The sequence below is a fragment of the Ambystoma mexicanum genome, chromosome 12 (genome assembly GCF_040938575.1).
Source record: "Ambystoma mexicanum isolate Mex_15411 chromosome 12, UKY_AmexF1_1, whole genome shotgun sequence".
In the NCBI taxonomy this organism is placed as follows: Eukaryota; Metazoa; Chordata; class Amphibia; order Caudata; family Ambystomatidae; genus Ambystoma; species Ambystoma mexicanum.
Window position 1 is genome coordinate 494,734,058 of NC_090936.1, and position 24,418 is coordinate 494,758,475.

The 24,418-nt window shown below is 46.3% G+C and overlaps 1 protein-coding gene across 6 annotated transcripts in view; it reads left to right on the forward strand.

The window, feature by feature from the left end:
- The window catches only part of CNOT4 (CCR4-NOT transcription complex subunit 4), a 1,427,191-nt gene that overhangs the window by 1,350,406 nt on the left and 52,367 nt on the right, over window positions 1–24,418 (forward strand). The window lies entirely within an intron of this gene.

Consider the following 24,418-nt stretch of genomic DNA (forward strand, 5'->3'; position numbering starts at 1 on the left):
AAATATAAGTGATGTGTACTGTTGCAACACAGCCTTCATTGTTCTCCTGTAGGTTTGGCAAGTCTATAGTGCTCCTTTTGACATTCCTGCAATGTTGCAACCTCATCTGTGGGTTTATGATCAAGATCAAATATTTCTTCTCAGTTGGATAACCTTTATGAACTCCTCTCCATACTTGTACTTCTTTTCAGTGCTTATTTCCTTTGAGCTGCCAAATCTAATTAAAGTTGCACTTTGAGATTTTTCTGAGCCAAATCTCGTTCTTTGTACTCCTTGTCATGTCCGCTTATGATAGAGCTTCAAACCCTTTGAAATCAACTACCATTCGTACAATTACCTCTGCAACGTCACTTAAGAAAGCAGTGGAGATCTGAACCAAGAACCACTGTGTGCTCACCTCATTATCCCCAGACTTAATATTGATTTATAGTCTGCACCTATGGACTGTATCAGAAGCCCAAATAAATGGCCTGACCAAGGAAAGGGCCTTCAGGGCAGGCTTTGGGCCTTTAACAACTGGTATAGCCCATAGGTGCATTCTGTGCAGCTGTTAGCACCTTGTCACGGGGCCCATGTGCTGTTTCAGGAAAATTGTGCTAGATGCAAGCACTCTGAATGCTAAGCAGGTTGAGCTCCCTCTTCTTTCATATAGGGGAATGCAAAAGGCTGGCAGATAAAATGCTGCTATGGAAAGCGAAACAGAAGCTGTGTCTGAAATGCTAACATAGATTTTTGTTAGTGAAGGCAGAGGACATAGCGGTAAGAGGAAGGAACAGCATGCATAAATTGAGTAAAGTAAGGGTGCAGGCAGGGGAGGAGCACAGCGTCAGAGCTGGCTGAGAATACCAGCATTCCTAGCCATCTGATTTATCTACTGTGAACCTCCCATGTACTAATTTAATGAATACCACTCTACTCACAATGTCTTAGCCAGTTCCTCTACCAAACTTGCTCTAATTTCAAGACTGTTTCACTGGTTTTACAAGTATTTCCCTGACTCCAACGTATGGAACAGCCATTCCTTATTTTGTTCTGTTATTATCAGAATACGCTGTTATATTTGTCTCGCATAACTTTCACCTTTTGAGATCAAACCATACACACAGGACCCCGTAAACATTTTGTAAAATACATATTTTTACTTGTTTTGGAGTTCCTATATTTTCCTTACCATGGTCATAAAGCTGTCGGGTAGCCATCTCCCCCCCCCCCTACATACCTTTCCCCCTGCCACTCCTCCCCTCTTGCTATCCGATTTTGCACCCTGTGGCTATAGCTGCCTCATTTTAATTTCTTGATGTGGAGGACTGGAAGATAAAATAGTAGGATATTTTTCAGTCTGTGGATAGGATACTACTTTTCTGGCCAATGGTCTTCGAAAAAGAGGGCCCTTAGCTGGAGTTCTGTATTCTTTTTTGCCATTCAGAATGTTGCTTAGTAGATTCTCTTGTCAAAATTAAAGGAACAGTTTCATTCCACACCCAACCAAAGCGCCTTTTTTTGCCATTGCAGAAGCATCCAGGTTCACGGAAATCCATACAGTCTCTCTGTATTGTAGAGAGAGCAATGTCAAATGCTTCTGCCGCTTGGAGCAGGACACCACCAAAGTGACCATGCCCCATTATGTGGCTTCGTCTGAGTCTGGAGGGACAAACTTGCTCCTAATCTGTTTGTGAAGAAAGTTGGGAATCCTCCCTTTTGGCCATAACAGTGCATTGTCCTGTACGTCTATGGGCTGGCACATCATAGAGTTATCAGAGCCAGGGTATAGCGTTTAGAGGTAGAGAAAGTGGCTCTCTGAAAGAGTCAATGATTTCCCCCTTTAAGTCTTTGCCTGATAATTAGACTCATTTGCTCTTTGGAGGGCTTGCAGTCATTTATTTGTTTGCCTGTTGGGCGCTTATACAGCCAGTAACATACTGTTTCAAGGCACCCACAAGGCAAAGGGAGGGATCCAGGCAGTGAGACACATTACAAAACCCAATATTTAAAGTAGTGGAGGGAAAGAGCACAAACCTACTATGCCTTGTGAGTATTCAGAACGTGCATGTGTAGCAAGGAAGAGAGCAGAGGGGTAAGTGCTGGGGAGTCCAAGCTCATGGGTGAGACACAGATGAAGTGATTGGATTGTTGAGTGCTACAAGGCCAGCAGCCATGTTGGGTGTAAGTGCTAACCTCCAGCGCGCAGGGTGTTCCAAGGCAAGTGCTGAGGGTAGACAGTAGCTGGTGATATTGAGTGTGGGAGGTCAGGGGCCCGAGGATGCATAAGAGCCCAAGACACCAATCACAGTAACTGTGGGATTAGCAGAGGAGGGAAGGGGGAGGTAAAGAGGAAAGTCTTGAGGAGCTTCTGGAATTTGAGAAAGTCCTGCTCAAGATGCAGAGATAAGGTGGAGGCCATTCCATAGGAGGAGCCAGCTTAGGAAAGCGATCGACAACCTACCATCTGTTTAGCGAAACGCTTTGCACACAGTTGGTTCCGGAGGAACGTAGTGGTCTAGAGGTAGAGTATTTAGTAAGATAAAAGTTGAAAATAGTGAGGTCCCCGGGCCCAGACAGCCTTTTGGATGATGCAGAGGGATCTGAATTTAATCTGTGTAGCAACCGGGAGCCAGTAAAGACTTTTTAGGGCAGGAGAGATGCGGTCCCTGGGCTTAAGGCCAACGGAATATCTTGCTGACCTATTCTGGATTAGCTGGAGGGGGCACAGAGTGAAAGAAGGTAAATTCAGGAGGAGGCTATTGCAATAGTCAAGCCTAGAGAGAACCAGAGCTCGGGTAACATTGAGCCTCTGGGCAAAAGTGAGAAAAGGGAGAATTCCTTTGAGAAGGAAGAGCTAGAAGTGGGACTGCATGGCAGATAGGCAGTCAGGAATAATGGAAGGTACAAGAGGGTCAGCAGGAATGATTGAAAAGGCATTGTGTGTAGTCTGCATAACACTGGAAGTTGGTGGGGGTGCGAGAGGAGATGAGGTGTGCAAGTAGAGCAAGGTAGATTTTAAAGAGCCAAGGGAAGAGGATAGAACCCTGGGGCACACCACAGGTTGAGAAGGAAGTAGGTGAGGAGAAGCTGCCGAGGATGACTTGGGACGAGCGGTCAGTTAGGATGCATGTCAGCCAGTCCAGTGCCCGTTCCGATATACCAAGTGTATCGAGGATCCTTTGTATGAGGATGGAGTGGTTGACCATGTCAAAAGCTGAGGAGAGATCGAGTAGGATGAGGACAGCTGGGGAGTTAGAATCCAGAGATTCAAGCAGTTCTTCACGGGTGTTCAGAAGAGCAGTTTCCGTGCCTCCAGATTGATGGCCATGGAGACCTCCAACAAGTTCGGTGTGCGTGTTGAGTTGGGGCAGTGCCAGATTCTCCAGCAGCTTCCCCAGGAAGGGTGTGATGGAAATAGGGTGGTAGTTGGTAAAAATAGGTTTGGGTATGCTGGAGGTTTTTTTCAGGAGGGGGTGCACAGGGGAATGCTTAAGGGAGGAGGGGAAAGATCCAGTCACAAATGAGTGGTTGCAGAAATCGGCGGGGCCAAGAGTCCATGTTATTCTTGATGGTTCTGGATGAGCAAGGGGAAACCTGTTTAGAAGAGATATAAGGGTTGTGTTACTCTTACTAATATCATGCGCCCTTGTCGTATCGTTGTAAGAAAAGATAAATCAATGCTTCTTATACTCCATTCTCAAGTCATTGATTTTTTATTACTCCTTTGGTTCCTTAGAAAAATGCCCTATATGATTACACGTGTTTCGACATTCTATGTCTTTTTCAAATCAGGGCTAGTTAAACATTACATAACAAAAATTACCATTTTTATAAATCCAAAAATGCACCCAATCAAAAATTAAACAACATTGATGAATGGCCATTTTGAGGGAGGGGGTAGGGTGGGATTGTTAGGAATGAGAAAAACGTTTTTCAAAATGGAGAAACAGAAATATTTGACAAAACACAATGAGAAAGAAAATTATTGTTAGAAATTGATTGATAAAAGATCGCTTCATAATTGTTTTATGTGTTCATCATCGAGTGTGTCGCTCACTCTTATTTCTTACCTAATCTGTTTCGTTCAAAATTCATAAGTTGAATGCTTAATTTCAATGGTCATGGGTTAAATCCCTAAAACATAAACATCATAAGGCTCATTAGTGAGTTTATTTGCCCCGCGTTATGTCAAATCACTTCAAATACTCAATGGGGCTGTTATTTTCTCGGCGGAGAGCGTGAGTATCAGTGCCATTAACTATGTTTAACTATGTTGATCATTGCAATGCCTCTTGGCATCTCTCACTATTATGACTAGATCCAAAGAGTAATGCCACGTGGTCGCCACGTGTAGTTGGACCGTATAAACAGGACCCCCATTTCAGAGCCCCCTCAGCACGCTTACCTGCTCCTTGCGAGCGTATTCCGTTTCTAAAAGTCCCCGTGCATTCTGCATCTAGGTACTGATATTATTGTCAGCTTACTAACGGTACCGCTTAGTCCTACTACTATGTTTATTACTTTCGTCCTAATTCTTGCACAATACGATCAAAATGTCAATTGTTGTTTTGACGCAAGTTAAAATACTTCTTTTATATATATCAATTATGATTTACTAATCCAGGACGGAGTTTTAAACAAAAAAAAATTTTTTCTCGATAATTTACCAATAAATCACATTTCTTGATAGTCCCTGGTCCAGCACTGATTTAAATTTATCAATAAGGTAATTTTGTCTCTAAGGTGCAATATACATAACTAGGCTATAGTCAAAAACTGTTCCGATCGTGTCCCTGACAGTCCTTTTTCTATTTTTAAACCCGCGGCCATATTTTGGGAAAATTTCAATTTTGACTTATGGATCGGAACAGTTTTTGACTATAGCCTAGTTATGTATATTGCACCTTAGAGACAAAATTACCTTATTGATAAATTTAAATCAGTGCTGGACCAGGGACTATCAAGAAATGTGATTTATTGGTAAATTATCGAGAAAAATTTTTTTTTTGTTTAAAACTCCGTCCTGGATTAGTAAATCATAATTGATATATATAAAAGAAGTATTTTAACTTGCGTCAAAACAACAATTGACATTTTGATCGTATTGTGCAAGAATTAGGACGAAAGTAATAAACATAGTAGTAGGACTAAGCGGTACCGTTAGTAAGCTGACAATAATATCAGTACCTAGATGCAGAATGCACGGGGACTTTTAGAAACGGAATACGCTCGCAAGGAGCAGGTAAGCGTGCTGAGGGGGCTCTGAAATGGGGGTCCTGTTTATACGGTCCAACTACACGTGGCGACCACGTGGCATTACTCTTTGGATCTAGTCATAATAGTGAGAGATGCCAAGAGGCATTGCAATGATCAACATAGTTAAACATAGTTAATGGCACTGATACTCACGCTCTCCGCCGAGAAAATAACAGCCCCATTGAGTATTTGAAGTGATTTGACATAACGCGGGGCAAATAAACTCACTAATGAGCCTTATGATGTTTATGTTTTAGGGATTTAACCCATGACCATTGAAATTAAGCATTCAACTTATGAATTTTGAACGAAACAGATTAGGTAAGAAATAAGAGTGAGCGACACACTCGATGATGAACACATAAAACAATTATGAAGCGATCTTTTATCAATCAATTTCTAACAATAATTTTCTTTCTCATTGTGTTTTGTCAAATATTTCTGTTTCTCCATTTTGAAAAACGTTTTTCTCATTCCTAACAATCCCACCCTACCCCCTCCCTCAAAATGGCCATTCATCAATGTTGTTTAATTTTTGATTGGGTGCATTTTTGGATTTATAAAAATGGTAATTTTTGTTATGTAATGTTTAACTAGCCCTGATTTGAAAAAGACATAGAATGTCGAAACACGTGTAATCATATAGGGCATTTTTCTAAGGAACCAAAGGAGTAATAAAAAATCAATGACTTGAGAATGGAGTATAAGAAGCATTGATTTATCTTTTCTTACAACGATACGACAAGGGCGCATGATATTAGTAAGAGTAACACAACCCTTATATACATTTTCGAACGGAGCAAGGGGGCCAGGAAGACTCTGTTGTTACCTAGGCATGCGACCGTAATTGGTGAACAATAAACTATTATCAAAAAGGGCGCTGAGGTCCAATTGAGGAGGTACCCTATAAAAAAGGCTCCCCACATTTTCAAGAAGACTGTTTAGAAGAGACCTTCATGAAACGGACAACTCTGTTAACTTCTTCAGGTGTTACGGGAGGGGAGGAGAGGGACAGAGGCAGGTGAGGGGCTAAGGGAGGCAAGGTGGCGTTTGATGAGTTGGGGGACTGAGTAACAAGTGTGTTCAGGATGTCTTGAGTTTTGGTGGCGGAGTGAGTGGCCAGTGCGTTGCAGAGGGCCTGGGAATGACGAGGGGACGAGAAGACTGCGGACGGGTTGGCTAGTTCCCTGCAGATCTTGGAAACTTCAGCCATGTTGTTTGATGCATCGGAACCCCGTGCCTGAATGTGGGTTCTTTTCTTGGCATGGATGAAGAGTCTGTATTGCCTTTGGAGCAGGCGGCAGACCAGTTTGTCAGAGGATGAACCTGAAGTTTGCCACTTCCTTTCCGCCGCCCTGCACTTTTGTTTCAAGGCTGCAAGTTCAGAGTCGTACCAGGTGTTCTCAGAGGCATAGCCAGGATTCTCTAACAAGTGTGGCCTGGAGCTAATTTAGTTTGGCTCAGCACAGTGGCATTAACATCTGTAAAAACCTACACAGCTCTGCGTAGTGGGCACTTACAGATTTTGGTTGGGCCTTGCCCGCTCAAGCCCTACCCTGTCTACGCCTCAGGGTGTTCTGCTTAGAAGCAGGTTTCAGGTGAATCCTCATGACTGGGGCAAGAATGTCAAGAGTATTGGTGATGGTCAAGTGGAGGTTGCTGAGAGCAGATTCAGTGGTAGTGTCTGAGGTAGTGGGGTAAGAGGGGACAAATGAAGTGAAGGCAGCAGCTGGCATTCGTTTCATCGGGCGAATGTTAGTGAACAAGGTTGGCAGGGCTTTTGGGTTTGTGGTCAGAGGGCCAAAGGGACCCAGGTGGGAGGAGAGGCGAGAATGGTCTGACCAAGAGAGAGGGATGACTAGTGGGGATGAGAGAGAGAGAGAGAGATCAGAGTGTATAAAGGCGTCCAGAGTGTGTCTAGCAGAGTCTTGGAACAGAAGGGAGAATGGAGTGGGAAAGAGAGGTGCAGAGGTCAATGAAAAGAGTGGATGCTGAGACAGGGGAGTCGAATTTGATGTTTTAATACCCCAAGAGGAGGAGATTCGAGGTGGATGAAAGTATGGAAGAACCGAAATCGGACCATTCAGAGAGGAACAGGAGGCTGGTAAATAGTAGCAATGGTCAGGGTGGAGGAGGGCGAGATGACCAACTTGCAAACCAGGCTCTCAAAAGTAGAGTAGAGCTGGGTGGGTAAGATGGAAAAAGGAACCCACTCAGGGAAGATTAAGGCAACCCCACCACCAGCACGGTGAGGGTGAGGTTGAGGTTTGGAAATTATCTTGAAGCCATCGGGGAGGAGGGAGTCAAAAGCAGTTGCTTGGCTGGCATTGAACCGTGTCTCGGTAAGAGCAAGAATGTCTAGGTGAATGTCTTCAAGAAGGAGGCAGATGTCAGCAGAGTGTTTGTTGGCTGAGTGGGTGTTATGAATTGCCAGATGGAGGAGGCCTCTGCCTTTTTAAGATTTTCTGAGGTGGGGTGCAGGGGTGTGGTACACCAGTCGGAGTGGGAATGATAGAGTAAGTAGTTGGGGAGAGGCAGGAGAAGCATGAAGTTAATGAGAGACGGCAAGATCCAGTCAAAGAGAAGGGAGTTTGGGTTGAGGAGCCTGAACCAAGATAGGGCCTGTGTGGTAGACATTAACGAAGCAACATGAAGATGAGAAGCCGGCCAAGAGGACTTCGCACATTGTGCCACCGTTAATGGGAGAAGATGAGAGAGAGTAGAGATTAGATGAGGGGTCCATAGGTCAAATGCAATGCAAAGAGGTGCACAGATGTAAAGGCACACGCACCTGAAATCGATTTTCAAAATAATCTGAAGAGCTTTCTCAATGCATGTGGGGGGGGAGAGGGGGGGTTACTGTAACAGTGCTCGACTTTGAACATGGTCTTTGGATCAAACATTCCAATAGCAAAACATTTGACAATGCAAGCATCCTTAGTTTCTGGTGTCTTTATGGTGACCTTTCTGTTGGCAGCCTCATTGTCAATTGATTTTTCTGTTTCCGTTAAAAACGCAAAGATGCTCCAGGAGTAGGGTAAGTGGCAACTACTTCGAAAGGATACGCTGGGTATTGGAACAAAAATTGGAATAACCTCCTAGTAAAGCAAGGGCCCCTCTCCATTTAGCAGATGGCAGTTTGGTCTGCTTTTTTTGTTGCTATGTCTGTTATCAGGCTCCTTTTTTATTGACAAAACCTACCCCTATGTAGCATAGCTATGCAGTGTCTCCACATTTTTGTTATTTGTGTCTGGAAAGGAAGAACATTATCGTAAGTGCTCCTCTTATATTTTCCCTACTGCGTTTTGAGTATGGTTAAGTGGGTCTCACAGTGACTGAATAGAAGGGTGGCAGAGCCCTTTCAGAGATCTGACAGGAGTTTAGTAAAATAACCAATGTGAAATCAATCTAATTTTGAACCTGGAATTCAGAATATCAATGCGACTGTGTAGAAAAAAACATCCACCTTCCCTACATTTGTTCTGCATTTAGTCTCTGGTACACCTTGGCTTTCTTTTGCTAACATTGAGTGTTTTTGAGCAGTTATTTTATGTTGCCTTGCTTCCCCTAGTAACTTTATTGGCCACCCTTGCAAATTGTGTTTCATTCACCTGCCTGTACAAATATCCATTGTCCATTCACTGATTTAGTACTGTGGATTTTCAAAATGACCACCTTGTCATTTTTGCACTTTGCCTTTGTGGCGTAAGTGGTTCTGTTTACTTCTCCAGCACAGTCGTCAAGCTTCCGTACTACTATAAAGACTATTCTTATCGTGTTTGCTGGTACAAAGACCATTATCCTTGGCATTTGTAACACACTATTTATAGGGTCCTGCTCAAACAATACAATTTTAGTGAGCTGTTACTACTTGCTTGAGCAAATCTGCCTTTCGGGCATTTAAGAGCTCGGCAAATTGTAGTGCCCCATTAATAGTTGCTTCCCTTTAATTTAATTTATAGCTTATGATTAACCATCGCTAATTGTTCGTATAACTGCCGCATCTTTAAGGGTGCTCTATATATTATTTGAGTGCATATTGTAATGTTCCCTAGATTATCTGCAAAGATTTTATTTGCATCTGCTCCCTTAATGCTATCTTTCTGTGCCATTCTTATCCACCTTCTAATTTAGGTGCTTTCTTGCCATGCCCTGCACTTGTACAAATTATTTCTGGTAGAAAGGTGCCTTGTTCCCTCAGAGCATGTCTCAACATCTCTCCAACTCCCATTTCTCCCAACCATTTCCTCTATACAGATGAAATACTTTTGTTCTGCATGAATCCCTTCAGGTGAAAGTAATTAAAATGTACAGATTTGCTTTCCTCAATAAGAATCTCCCTACGAGAACCTAGATAAACCCGATGACATTCATACCTCTCACCCTCCATGCCTGCACTGGTAGATACTCTTTCAAAGAAGCTGTTGGTGTCTCTGAAACACAATTCCACCTTACAGAAGAAGCCACCTTTGTTACATTCAGAAAACTACTAAAAATATTCCCAGCGTTTTCCTCTTTTCTTCACATTCAACCAGACTCCCAAACCAATCAAACCTCATCCCCAATGTATGGCTCATAAGCAACCTCTGCTGTCCTCACTGGATTTTGTGACCCATCTGCACCACCTTTACCCCATCAATGTTGGTACCTTCAGAACCCTCAAGTAGGAACAGCTAGGTAGATGAATCACTTCGCTTCAATATCTGCCGGTTTCATGAAACCTCTGGTACCACCTAATACTTCTGTGTAGTTAAGCAAACCTGGCAGGTGGGCTAGAACATTGTACCAAATACTCATTGGTATATTATCCCAAAGTGGCTGCCCCCATCGCCCCCCTGCTGTCTGTGTGGAAAAGCATGTGATCTGCAGAGAGTCGGGCTCTAGCAGGGAGGTATTTAGGCAGAGAGAGTTGGATATAGCCGGGTCATGCCTTTTGGATGATGCAGAGGCTCTTTAACTTGATCCTCGCAGCAACCGGGAGCCAGTGCAGAGGTTTTGGGGCTGGAGAGATGCGCTCCCTGGACTTGAGGCCAAGGATAAGTCTTGCAGTCCTATTGTGGATTAGTTGAAGGGGGCGAAGTGAGGATTTGGATCCATTGAGGAAGAGGCTGTTGCAGTAGCCCAGCCTAGAGAGGACCAGAGCTCTGGAGAGATTGAGTTTCTGGGGGAAGGTGAGGAAAAGGAGAATGCCTCCGAGTATGTGCAGATGGAAATGGGCCTTCTTGGCAAGGTCTGTGATGTGAGGAGAGAAGTAGAGAGAGGAGTTGAAGATGACGCCAAGGTTTTTTGCCTCACAAGAGGGTGAGCTGTCCATGCATTAGGTACTGTAAAATACCTGCATGATATCATTTTGTGTTCTTCTGTGTTCATTTGCACAATCTCCTGACTATTTGGGGAGTTGTTCTTGGGTGGTTTTGGCATCCAGCAATTGAAATAACATTTGTTGGAATACGTTAGTAATGTCCAGTGTGATTGGGCCTTATGGACAGCCTTTTCTTTATTTGTACTCCAGTTTAGTTCCTGTTTTGGAAGTATGCATGATTCAATTGAAGTGATGCCTGTAATACCTTTTTGAAAACTACTGAAGGAAAGAAACGGGACAGTTTATGTGAGTAAACTGAGAATTACACTCTGATGGATACCTTCGGCAAACGGCTGAAATCATAAGGGCGCTGGTTGATCAGTGACACAGAAACCAATCTTTGTGTGAGGACTACTCTCTGCCACACTAGGAAGGAAGTTTTAGTGAAGTTGTAGATCTGTGATTCCAGCGCATGTTCAACTTCTGCTTTGTGTGTTTTACATTTGGACATGAAATACAAAGTACTTCTTTGGCATGAGCACTTAGACAAACATTGTCAATTATTTTGCACACATAAAACATTACGTTTTTAGTAGTGCCTATTTACTTGTACTGCTTAATTAACAGTTCCTGTTGGCAAAGAGGGTGCATAACATATGTAGGGTCTTTGTTGATATTCAATAATGTAATGAGCTGCAACCTCTGTTAATTGACAGTTCTCTGATGATGCAGTTTGTCCTCTGGTTCTAATTGCAAATACTTCATCTTTGGTGCTGATTGCATGCAACTAAATGTCTTTGTATTCAGGTTTGCACAGGAGAAAGTCTCTTTACATCTCCAGAGTCATAACTTGGCAAATTAAGTCCTCCCTACTGTTCTAATTTGATCATGCAGTGCTTCTCGTTTGATGTTGTGCCACTTTGAATTGAGCATTGTGACTTCAATAAGATACCACCACATGTTTGGATGCAGCATCAGTCTAAAATTAACAATTGTATTAATTGTATGAATATCTGTGCATCTGGATTTCATTTTTGTCGACTAAGAAGAAGTTACATGCTCAGCAACTTGGATATTATACAGATCAGGGAAACTAGTGGGTTAATGTGCAGGTTTGCAGTCACTGGGGATGGATATAGGGAATGGTTGGGTCTAAAGTATTACACAAATAACTCGATAAGATACCTGGTGTTGATTGAGGGTCGGTGGGTAATATGCTGAGGATTGGCTGATAACTGGTGTTGGCGACCTGATCAATAGGCATTGTCCAGAAGATTCTTCTGGAGTATCTTCCATTTGAGGCCTTGGTTTAGGGAGTTCCATGTTTTAGGCATGTGTATTTGCACTTTGCATTTATAATTTAGTGCATTGGTGAAGATGTAACTGCTTGCTATTGTGCTTGATAGATGAACAGTTGTGGGTATAGTGGCTTCTGAGGATCCCCATGTGGATACTGGGCCACCAGGAGAAGAAACTGCTGAAGAAAAGATATTGTGCTTTTCTCTTTCTCATTCAATCACCTGCCTGTGCCTTAAAGATTAAAAGATATTGTGATTTTGAACACATTCAAACTTTAAAACTCTCTCTGGGATTGCCAGAATGGCTCCCAAACTGCACAGTAAACGACTGATAAAAAGTGTGCAGCAGTTGCATCCACACAAGCATGTTGTGGTAAGTGGTTGCTGTTGCAGAAAGTGTGGGAGCTCCTGTCCCGAAAATGAATCCAGGTAACCATCCTGTTTTCTGGGATGGTGCCACTTGAGGCAGGTCTTCAATCACGGTTTAATATCCACACCTTACTATGGAATAAACATTCATTTTTGGTAAAAACATGTACCAACGCCTCTCAACGGGAAATGAAGATGCCTAATAATCCATTTGATGGGGTGTTGGGTACTCGCAAGAGTCTACGATCATTTGAGCTCACCATGCCTTACTAAAGAACAACTATCCCCTTGCATATATCAGTCGGGAACAGCCAATAAATTAATCTGCATGCCGCCTGCTGCAGTCACAGCCAAAAATGCCCAATTATTGGACCAAAACTTTGGTATTGAAGCCATGATTGCATTGGGGCTGTAAAGCTTTGATTTTTATTTGTTTTAAAGAGCCAAATGCAGTGTTTTGACAGCTTAAGAGCACATTGAAGAGAGGGGATGCAATGCATGAACTAAGAGGCTCTATATTCCTGTGAAACATGGTGCTATCGGACATCCCTCCTTTGAGTCACCCTTGTTATACAAGCCAAGTTGGAAACTAAGAATAGACCACCTGATGACTAACTCAAGACATCACAACAGGATAAACCAGACCATCATGGACAGAATATCGCCGAACAAATCTGTTTAAACTTCACATAAGGAACAAGCTTTGTAACTCTCAAACTGAACCACATCATAAAAAAAGATGGTGAAATATGTGGAGAAAAAGCAACCTGCCAACAGCACTCTAGCCTTTCATCAGCAATTGCCGCTATATATTGCAGAAATGATTTAAAAACAAAAATTCGCACTCAAATCCCTTGAAACTTGTCTGACGGGTAATACGTTTGTGCTAAAAATATATTGTTCGAAGGGATTGTGTCCTCCGACGTATTCCTCATCTTAGATATCTCCTTCCAGCTCTGCTGGCCTTGGAAAAAAATTTCTCTAGAGGGCGCTGCGCGTCGACGTCCTTCGAGTCGATGTCCCTCGACAGCCGCCGTATCGACGCCGACATCATCCTGGCTATAAAGGCCGCGCACAGCGCCGGTTGCTCAGTTCCGTTTTTCCGCGCGTACTCAGTGCCTCGGAATACCGTTGCTCAGTTTTGTCAGGTTAAACCTATTTACCTCGAGTTATTCGATCCGTACTCAATGGTTTCTTTGTCGGAACCGACAACTCCTCGATCCGGCTTCAAAAAATGCCGAGATTGTGGGAAAAAGATGTCGCTGACTGACCCTCACAGAGTTTGTCTGTGGTGTTTGGGAGCTGAACACCATTGTTCGGAGTGCGAGGACTGTATGTCCATGACAGCTAAGGCCCTGAAGGAGCGTAGGGGGAAGCTGGAGAAAGGTAAGACTTTTAAAGCTTCTTCTTCGTCGACAAAGTCGAGACATTCGTCTCCTCGTCACCATTCGCGCTCCAGATCTCGGAGTGGGTCTCGTCACTCCTCGAGATCGAAGCACTCAAAGAGGAGACGTCGAAGATCCCCTTCTCCGTCTTCCTCTTTCTCTGTTTCGCCAAAGAGAATCCCGTGCCCCACGAAACATAGTTCCCGGGCTGAATGGGAGGAATTCCGCAAAAATATGATGAGCGTCTTCGAGAAAGCGGCCTCGACCCCCTCGAAGACGGCCGAGAGCGATGCTCTGGTCGAAAGACCCGAAGGTCAAAAACGCCGCGAGTCGCAGTACCCGGCGAAGGAAACCTCTCGAGCGCGTCACGAACCCTCGAGCAGGACTATGACCTCCAAACCTTCCTCGAAGGTTCCGTCGACGCCGTCGACGAAAGTTCCGTCGAGGTCGATGTCTTCGACGCCGTTGTCAAAGGGACCTTCGACACACGAGTCTGTCGACTCGGCGCCAGCTTCGACACCGGTGTCGACACCAAGAAAAGTCACGGTTAAGACACACCCAGTGTCTATCCCCAGGTCCTCGACGTCGATGGCTTTGAGATTGTCGAGTAGAATCCCAATTCTGTCGAGGTCTTCGAGGCCTCCGCCTTTGTTTTCGACGCCATGCTCGTAGCCTTCGACGTCTGCGTCAACGACATCGACGTTTTCGGGGCCGATTATGACAAGTTCGGCACCCTCTGCCTTGGAAATGGGGTTTACACCCTTTAGGAGTTAAGAAAAATTGAGAACTATGTCCTCAATATTGGAAGAGGGTGTATTGTCTGAACAGGAAGACACATTTGAGTTGCAGGGACCTGTAACCCCAATTAGCGAGGAATTTTCCTCTGAAGAACGCAGGTTAAAGGATCTTCATGATTCCTTACATGAGGCAAGTGGGTTAGACACCTCCCCTGAGGTGGAGTTTGCTAGGCCAGACCCGGGGGAGCATGCTGAAACCCCCTTATAGAGCCTTAAAGGCCAGGATCACAGAGTTTATGGGGTGGTCTGCACCTTCTCAATCTTTCCAACAAGATGACCTCACGGATATTCTTGACAAAGGCCCACAGGAAGATCCTGTGGTGCCTTTTCATAAAGCTCTTCAGAGGAAGATCATGACAAACTGGGAAACCCCAAATGTCGTACCAGCAGTAAATAAAAAACCGTCTACAAAGTACAGGGTATCCTCTACAGACCCGGGGTTTTTGTCTAAACACCCATCCCCAGAAAGTCTGGTGGTACAGGCAACATCCTCTACCGATGTCAAGATGGCTTATCCTACCGTCCCACAGGACAGGGACGATAAAGAATATGATGCTATGGTAAAGAAAGTCTTTTCGGCATGTAGCATGGCGTTAAAATCTGTTAATGCTACTTGCACCCTTGCTAGATTCAGCCATACACTTTGGGAGTGTGCTTCTACAGCGGCTGACTGCATCCCGGAGGGAGAAGAAAGGGATGCGTTCCTGAATATTATACAGGACGGTAAAGACGCTATGTGCGAATCCCTCCAGACGGGCATTGATTCGGCTGACAGTATCAGCAGAGCAATGGCGGCAAGTACAACAACCAGGAGATTCGCTTGGTTGAGAAAGTCTGGTTTTGCCCCAGATCTGCAAGCCAGGCTCTTGAACATGCTATTCGATGGCTCTTCTTTGTTCGGGAAAAAGGCGGATGACAGTTTAGAGAAACTGCAAACTTCAAAAGCAGCAGCAAAATCCCTAGGAGCTGCAATCCGTCAGACACCTTTTCGTCCCACAGGAACATCTGCGAGGGGCAAGTCCTTTCGCTTCTACTCCGCATTCGGAAGAGGTAGAGGACGACCGGCTCAAAGGGGACAAAGAACAACTACCCGAGGTGGACGAGGTAGATATTCAAAAGCCGCAACAGCAGGTGCCTCTTTACCACCGGCATCTGCATCAGCCGCCCCAAAACCACTCTGAGGCAGGTTGACTCAACATCTGGCGGTATGGCAGGCTATCACGTCAGATGCTTGGGCATTGGAAACAGTTGCCCAAGATTACTGCCTACCTTTCCTACGTATACCTCAGTCATCCACTGGGGATCAGCTCTCAGAAAGCTTCAGATCCGCTCCTCTTGCAGGAAATTTTAGACCTGCTAGAGAAAGGTGCCATAGAACCGGTACCTGTAGCGGAGAGGAACAAGGGCTGGTACTCCCCTTACTTTCTCATTCCGAAGAAAGACGGAGGACTGAGACCCATCTTGGACTTGCGAGAATTGAACAAATTCCTCAGGAAAGACAAATTCAAGATGGTCACTCTTTCTCAGATCCTCCAGGCCCTTCAGTTCCAGGACTGGTTGGTATCTCTGGACCTTCAGGACGCTTATTTCCATGTGCCTATCCATCTCAAACACAGGAAATACCTGAGGTTCGCAATTGGCAACTCTCACTATCAATTTCGAGTGCTGCCATTTGGGCTGACCTCCGCCCCGAGGGTCTTCACCAAGTTAATGTCGGTAGTGGCGGCAAGTCTAAGGAGGGAAGGGATTCACGTCTACCCCTACCTGGACGATTGGTTGATCAGGGCTGTTTCTTCGGAACAAGCTCAGATCCAGCTAAATCACGTGTGCCACTCCCTTCACAGACTGGGCTTCTCCCTCAATTTAAAGAAGTCACAAATGATACCATCGCAGAGACACCAGTTCATAGGAGCGATCCTGGACACTTCCCTAGGAAAAGCCTCGCCACCAGAGGTGAGGGCTCAAGATATTCTACAGATGGTTACCAAGTTCCAACATGCCCAACGTCTCCCAGCCTTCGACTTTTTGAGGTTGCTAGGCCTCATGGCATCCTGCATTTTCCTAGTGCCAGAGGCTCGCCTGAGAATGAGGTCCCTCCAGTGGGCACTGAGGACTCAGTGGTCACAATTCTCAGGGAGAATGACAGATCTTCTTCAGGTTCCCGACGGAGTAGCTCGAGACCTTCAGTGGTGGGCCTGTCAGGAGAACATTCTGAAAGGAGAACAGTTTTGGCAACCCTGGCCGGAGATAACAGTAGTCACAGATGCCTCACTCACGGGGTGGGGAGCCCACGCCAACGACTTGACCATCAGCGGTCGTTGGTCTCCAACCTGTTAGAGCTGAGAGCCATCAGACTTGCGCTGAAGGCGTTCCTGCCAGCTGTACAAGGGAAAAACGTCCTGATAATGACGGACAACACGGTGGCCATACATTACCTCAACAAAAGAGGAGGCGTAGGATCACTACCCCTGTGCAGAGAGGCGATACAGCTCTGGTTTTGGGCAATCCAAGAAGGAATCTCTCTATCGGCAGTTCACCTAGCCGGAGAGAAGAACTTGACAGCGGACGCTCTGAGCAGGCAGAGCACAGTCTCCCACGAGTGGGAGCTAGCTCAGGAAGTCCTTCAAGAGATCTTCGCCCTTTGGGGAACCCCTCAGGTAGATCTGTTCGCCACCAGCCTCAACAGGAAATGCGATCTGTTCTGCTCAAGGGAATTTCCCCTGAGAGGAGCTCTGGGAGACGTGTTCATAGTGGACTGGGAGTTTCCGCTTCTGTACGCGTTCCCACCGGTCCCTGTCATTCCTCAAATGATCAGGAGGTTGAGAAGATTCCGGAGAACCATGATCCTAATTGCCCCGGATTGGGCCAGGAGAACGTGGTACCCGGACCTTCTAGACTTGTCCATCTGCCCTCCAATTCGACTTCCACTCAGAGAGAACCTACTCTCACAGAAGGGAGGTCAGGTTCTCCATCCAGACATCAAAACCTTCACGCTTGGCTTCTGAAAGGCTGAGGTACAAGGATTGGGACCTCCCTGATGATGTTATGGAGGTGTTGCTTTCGGCAAGGAGGCCAGCAACAAAGTCTTTATACCGCTGCCGTTGGAACAGATTTTGCAGCTGGTGTAGAGAACAGAATATCGACCCTTTTTCATGTGGTACACCAATGGTTTTGTCCTTCCTACTATATTTGGCAAATTCAGGCCTTCAAGTTGGCACCATTAAGGGCTATCTCGCAGCGCTATCCATCTTTAAGCGCACTGCGGAAGAACCATCCTATTTCAAGTTACCCTTGGTAATACAATTTCTTAAGGGGTTAACCAATGTTTATCCCCCAAGACCATTCAAGTTCCCCTATGGGATTTAAACTTAGTCCTAACTTTCCTGATGGGCACACCTTTCAAACCACTCCATTCTTGTTCGTTAAGATTCCTTACCCTTAAAACTGTTTTATTAATAGCACTTACATCTGCTAGAAGGGTGAGCGAATTACAAGCTCTTTCTTGTAAACCCCCTCACACTATCTTTCACAAAGACAAAGTTGTCCTGCAAGTGAAGCCTAATTTCCTCCCAAAGGTTGTTTCTGAATTCCATATCACTCAGAAGATTACCCTACCATCTTTCTATCCTCCTCCTCACCCGGGGAAAGAGGAAGAGAGGTTACACAGGCTAGACCCTAGAAGGGCTTTAAGTTTTTACATCAGTAGACTAGCCAGGATAAGACAGGCAGACCAGCTGTTTGTAGGTTACACAGGTCACAAGCTGGGGTTACCAATAACTAAGCAGACCATTTCCAGATGGATCATTCTAGCCATTCTGGAATGTTATAAATTGGCAGGAAAAGAGCCCCCTCAAAACCCTAGGGCTTATTCGACCAGAGGTATTGCAGCTTCATCGGCCCTCAAAAGAGATGTGCCGGTTAAAGACATCTGTGCAGCCGCTACATGGTCGTCTGTCCATACCTTTACACGATTTTACAATTTGGATTCCTCCTCCAGTCAAGAGACTAGGTTTGGAAGGGCTGTACTGCATTCTATTCATCAATAGAAGACAGCATGAAGTCAGTACTCCCTCCTCCAATAATAGAATACAGCTATGGGAGCATATCTAAGATGAGGAATACGTCGGAGGACACAATCCCTTCGAAGAACAAGTTACTTCTTACCTTGTAACGTTCTTTTGACGGGATGTTCCTCCGACGTATTCCTCATCGACCCTCCCATCCATCCCCGCAGTTCTACTTCCCTTGTTGTTGCAGCTTACGCTCCTTCAGGGTGATTAGTTTAGTCCAGAAAGCATTATTGTGGGCTACAAAACGGAACTGAGCAACGGGCGCTCCGCGCGGCCTTTATAGCCAGGATGACGTCGCCGTCGATACGGCGGCTGTCGAGGGACATCGACTCGAAGGACGTTGACGCGCAGCGCCCTCTAGAGAAAACATTTTCCGAGGCCAGCAGAGCTGGAAGGAGATATCTAAGATGAGGAATACGTCGGAGGAACATCCCGTCGAAAGAACGTTACAAGGTAAGAAGTAACTTGTTCTTCTATTCTAGTCAAATATTGATTCTGTGCAGCATGGTCAGAAGGGAAGCCTTGTACATTATCAAAAAATTCAACAACACTGCAGCCTGTAGCACAACTCCAAAAGCTATTCAAGAATTCTATGGCTCTGTTGAGGCAGACTTGAGCAACACAATGTGCAAATCAGCCTTCACAGACAGGAAATTACCAACAGTACTTTAAGCAAATAGAGAAGCATTCTCTACAGATCCTTGAATGTAGTTGTGAAGTGCTTCCTGCCCTTTCACCACCTAGCAGGCTCTCTGAAAGACCCTTACCCCCAAGATCTGCAAAACAATAACTTAACACCTGGAGTACCACTTACCTTCCATTCTCTTCTCAACCGCTCCATCGAGCCTGGAAAAGTCCAGGCCACCATCAGACTAGCTCTTGTTAAACCATTCCATAAAAGAACCACAACTAACCCAACCAGCTAAGCACTGCATGTTATCCAGCACACCTTTAATCTGCAAAGTCTTCTAAAAAGTATATTCGAAGGGATTATGTCCTCCGACGTATTCCTTATCTTTGATATACGTTTCCAGCTTGCTGGCCTCGGAAATGTTTTCTCTGTAGAGGGCGCTGCGCGTTGACGTCTGCCGAGTCGATGTCCCTCGACGGCCACCGTATCGGCGCCAACGTCACCATGCCCATAAATAGACATGCGCTGCGTCCGTTGCTCAGTTCCATTTTTCCGCGCTTCGTGGGGCCTCGGAACGTCGTTGCTTAGTTTAGTCAGGTTTATCTAAATCTATTTCGTCGAATATTCCTTATCGTTCTCGATGGCTTCTTCATCAGAACCGACGCCGCGATCCGGCTTCAAGAAATGTCGAGACTGCGGTAAAAAAATGTCAATAACGGATCCACACAGGGTCTGTTTATGGTGCTTGGGGTCCGAGCACCATTGTTCGGAGTGTGAGGACTGCATGTCCATGACGGCGAAAGCCCTGAAGGAGCGAAAGGGGAAGCTCGAGAGAGGTAAGTCAGCCAAAACCTCCTCGAAGGTTTCGTCGGTCGAGGCATTCGTCTCCTCGCCGTCGAAAACACTCCCATTCTAGATCTCCTAGCAGCTCCCACCATTCGTCGAGATCTAGACACTCAAAAAAGAGACGTCGAAGGTCCCATGCCTCATCGTCTTCGGTGTCCCCAGAAAGAGTTTCCTGTCCCACCAAACACAGTTCTGAAACTTAGTGGGAGGAATTCAGAAAGAAAATTTTAAGCGTCTTCGAGAACCCGGCCTCGACCCCTTCGAGGGCAGCTGAGGGTGATACCCTGGGTGAAAAACCCAAAAAATCAAAACGCCGCGAGTCGCAGCACCCGGCGAAACATTCCACCCGAGAGCGCCATGAGCCATTGGGTAAGAAGGCACCGTCTTCGACGCCATCGTCGAGGGTTCCTTCGCCGTCGTCGAAGATCCCCTCGACGCACGGGTCGGCGCCATCGACGCCGTTGTCTAAGGGTTCCTCGAAGCATCGATCGACTCGACGCCATCGTCGACTCCGATGAGAGGACCAAGGCTCCACAGCCAACGGTGTTTTCAAGGGCCTCCGGCACGACGCCGAGACCGTCGTCGATGCCCTCGAGTAGGATCCCGATCCTCTCGAATTCTTCGAGGCCCCTTCCAGTTTTTTCGACGCCATTTTCGGCGCCTTCGAGGCCGGTTACATCGGCGTCGACGACTTCGACATTTTCTCGTCCAATAACGACGAGTTTGGCTCCTTCAGCCCTAGAGATGGGCTTTACTCCATTTCAGAGATCAGAATACCCTGGTCTTTCTTCAATTTATGAAGAAAGCGAAGACTCTGACCAAGAAACATTTGGTTTACAGAGATCCTCACTGCCTGCTGCAGAGGATTTCACATTTGAAGAAAGGAGGCTGAAGGAACTACAGGACTCACTTCATGAGGCCAGTGGACTTGACACTTCCCCAGAAGTGGAATTTGTAAAGCCTGACCCAGGGGAACATGCCGAAACACCATATAGAACCCTGATGGCAAGAATAATTGAGTTTATGGGTTGGTCTGTGCCTTCACCTGTTTTCCAGCAGGATGATCTAACGGATATATTGGACAATGGCCCACAGGAGGACCCGGTGGTCCCCTTCCATGCAGCCCTACAAAGAAAAATTGCATCCAATTGGGAGACTCCGAAGTCATCCCAGCAGTCAATAAAAGACTGTCAACAAAGTATAGGGTATCGGCTGCTGACCCTGAATACCTGTCAAAACACCCGACCCCAGAGAGCCTGGTGGTTCAAGCGGCAACTTCATACAGCAGTAGGACTGCTTACCCTACTGTCCCACAGGACAGGGATGACAAGAGGTACGACTCTATGGCAAAGAAAGTCTTCTCTGCCTGTAGTATGGTGTTGAAGTCCATCAACGCCACCTGTACGCTCGCCAGGTTCAGTCACACATTATGGGAGTGTGCTTCATCAGCGGCTGACCCCATACCCGATGGAGAGGAGAAGGAAGCCTTCCTTAACATCATTCAAGATGGCAAAGATGCCATGTGCGAGTCTCTTCAAACTGGCATCGATTCCGCTGACAGTATCAGCAGGGCCATGGCGGCTAGTACAACAATCCGCAGGCATGCGTGGTTGCGAAAGTCTGGCTTTGCTCCAGATGTACAGGCCAGTCTTTTGAATATGCCCTTTGACGGCTCTTCGTTATTTGGAAAAAAGGCTGATGACAGTCTGGAAAAGTTAGACTTCTAAAGCAGCAGCAAAATCCTTAGGAGCTGCTATCCGCCAAACTCCTTTTCGCACCTCAGGAACCTCTGGGAGAGTAAAGTCCTTTCGCTGCTATTCCGCATTCGGAAAAGGCAGAGGACAGCCGACTCAAAGAGGCCAAAGAAGATCCACCCGAGGTGGACGGGTCAACGGTACTAAGACCGCAGCAGGTGCCTCTTTACCCTCGGCATCTGCATCAGCCGCCCCCAAACCACTCTGAGGCCTTTGCACACAAGACACCTATAGGGGGCAGGTTAACTCACCATCTGACGGAATGGCAAGCTATAACGTCAGATGCTTGGGCGTTGGAGACAGTTGCCCAAGGTTACTGCCTACCCTTTCTACACATCCCTCAGAGTCATCCACCGGGCAACAGCTTCCGAAAAGTTCCAGATCCGCTCCTCTTGCAGGAAATTATGGACCTGCTAGAGAGAGGTGCCATAGAACCGGCACCTGTAGCGGACAGGAACAAGCGCTGGTACTCCCCCTACTTTCTCATACCAAAGAAGGACGGAGGACTGAGACCCATCCTGGACTTAAGAGAATTGAACAAGTTCCTCAGGAAGGACAAGTTGAAGATGGTAACACACACTCAGATCCTTCAGGCCCTCCAGCTCCAGGACTGGCTGGTATCTCTGGACCTTCAGGATGCTTCTTTCCATGTGCCAATCCATCTCAAGCACAGGAAATACCTGAGGTTCGCAATTGGCAACTCTCATTATCAATTTCGAGTTCTGCCATTTGGGCTGACCTCCGCTCCGAGGGTCTTCACCAAGCTGATGTCGGTAGTGGCGGCGAGTCTAAGGAGGGAAGGGATCCACGTCTATCCCTACCTGGACGATTGGCTGATCAGGGCCGTATCTTCGGAACAGGCCCGGACCCAGCTAGATTATGTCTGCCTCTTCCTTCAGACTGGGCTTCTCCCTCAATTTAAAGAAGTCACAGATGATACCATCTCAGAGACCCCAGTTCATTGGGGCGGTCCTGGACATTTCCCTGGGAAAAGCCTCGCCACCAGGGGTGAGGGCTCAAGATATTCTACAGATGGTCACCAAGTTTCAAAATGCCCAATGTCTCCCAGCCTTCGACTTTTTGAGGTTGCTAGGCCTCATAGCATCCTGCATCTTCCTTGTGTGAGAATGAGATCTCTTCAGTGGGCACTGAGAAGTCAGTGGTCACAATTCTCAGGGAGAATGTCAGACCTCCTCCAGATTCCGGACAAGGTAGCCCACGACCTTCAGTGGTGGGCCTATTCAGAGAACATCTTGAAAGGAGAACTGTTTTGGCAACCATGGCCGGAGATAACAGTAGTCAGACGCCTCGCTCACAGGGTGGGGAGCCCATGCCAACGACTTGACCATCAGCGGTCGTTGGTCTCCATCGGAGTCCAGACTACATATCAACCTATTAGAGCTGAGAGCGATCAGACTAGCGCTGAAAGCTTTCCTGCCATCAGTACAGGGGAGAAATGTCCTGATAATGACGGACAACACAGTGGCCATGCACTACCTCAACAAAAGAGGAGGCGTAAGATCACTACCACTGTGCAGAGAGGCAATGCAGCTCTGGTTTTGGGCAATTCGGGAAGGAATCTCTCTATTGGCAGTCCATCAAGCCGGAGAAAAGAATTTGACAGCGGACGCTCTGAGCAGGCAGAGCACAGTCTCCCACGAATGGGGGCTAGCTCAGGAAGTCCTTCAAGAGATCTTAGCCCTTTGGGGAACCCCTCAGGTGGATCTGTTCGCCACAAGCACCAACAGGAAGTGCGATCTGTTCTGTTCAAGGGAATTTCCCCCGAGAGGAGCTCTGGGAGACGCGTTCGTAGTGGACTGGGAGTTTTCACTCCTCTACGCGTTTCCACCAGTCCCTGTTGTTCCTCAAATGATCAGGAGGTTGAGAAGATTCCGGAAAACCATGATCCTAATTGCCCCGGACTGGGCCAGGAAAATGTGGTACCCGGACCTTCTAGATATGTCCATCTGTCCTCCAATCCGTCTTCCACTCAAAGAGAATCTTCTCTCGCAGAAGGGAGGTCAGGTTCTCCATCCAGACATCAGAACCCTCAACCTTCACGCTTGGCTTCTGAAAGGTTGAGGTACAAGGATTGGGATCTCCCTGATAAACATCATGGAGGTGTTGCTTTTGGCCAGAAGACCAGCAACAAAGTCTTTATACCGCTGCCTTTGGAACAAGTTTTGCAGCTGGTGTAGGGAAGAGAATATCGACCCTTTTGCATGCGATACACCAACGGTGCTATCGTTTCTACTCCACTTGGCAACTCAGGCCTTCAAGTTGGCACTGTAAAAGGCTATCTCGCAGCGCTTTCTATCTTCAAGCGCACTGCGGAGGAACCATCGTATTTCAAAATTCCTCTAGTGGTACAATTTCTCAAGGGTCTGACTAATGTTTACCCTCCAAAACCATTCCAGGTTCCATTATGGGACTTAAATTTAGTCTTAAACTTCTTAATGGGCACTCCATTCGAGCCACTTCACTCTTGTGCATTAAGATCCCTCACACTTAAAACTGTCCTACTTGTATCACTAACATCGGCTAGGAGGGTGAGTGAGCTACAAGCTCTCTCCTGTAAACCCCCACATACAATCTTCCACAAGGACAAGGTTGTCCTCCAGGTGAAGCCTAATTTTCTCCCAAAGGTGGTTTCTGAATTCCATATTACTCAGACAATTACCTTGCCTTCATTCTACCCTCCTCCCCATCCGGGGAAAGAGGAGGAAAG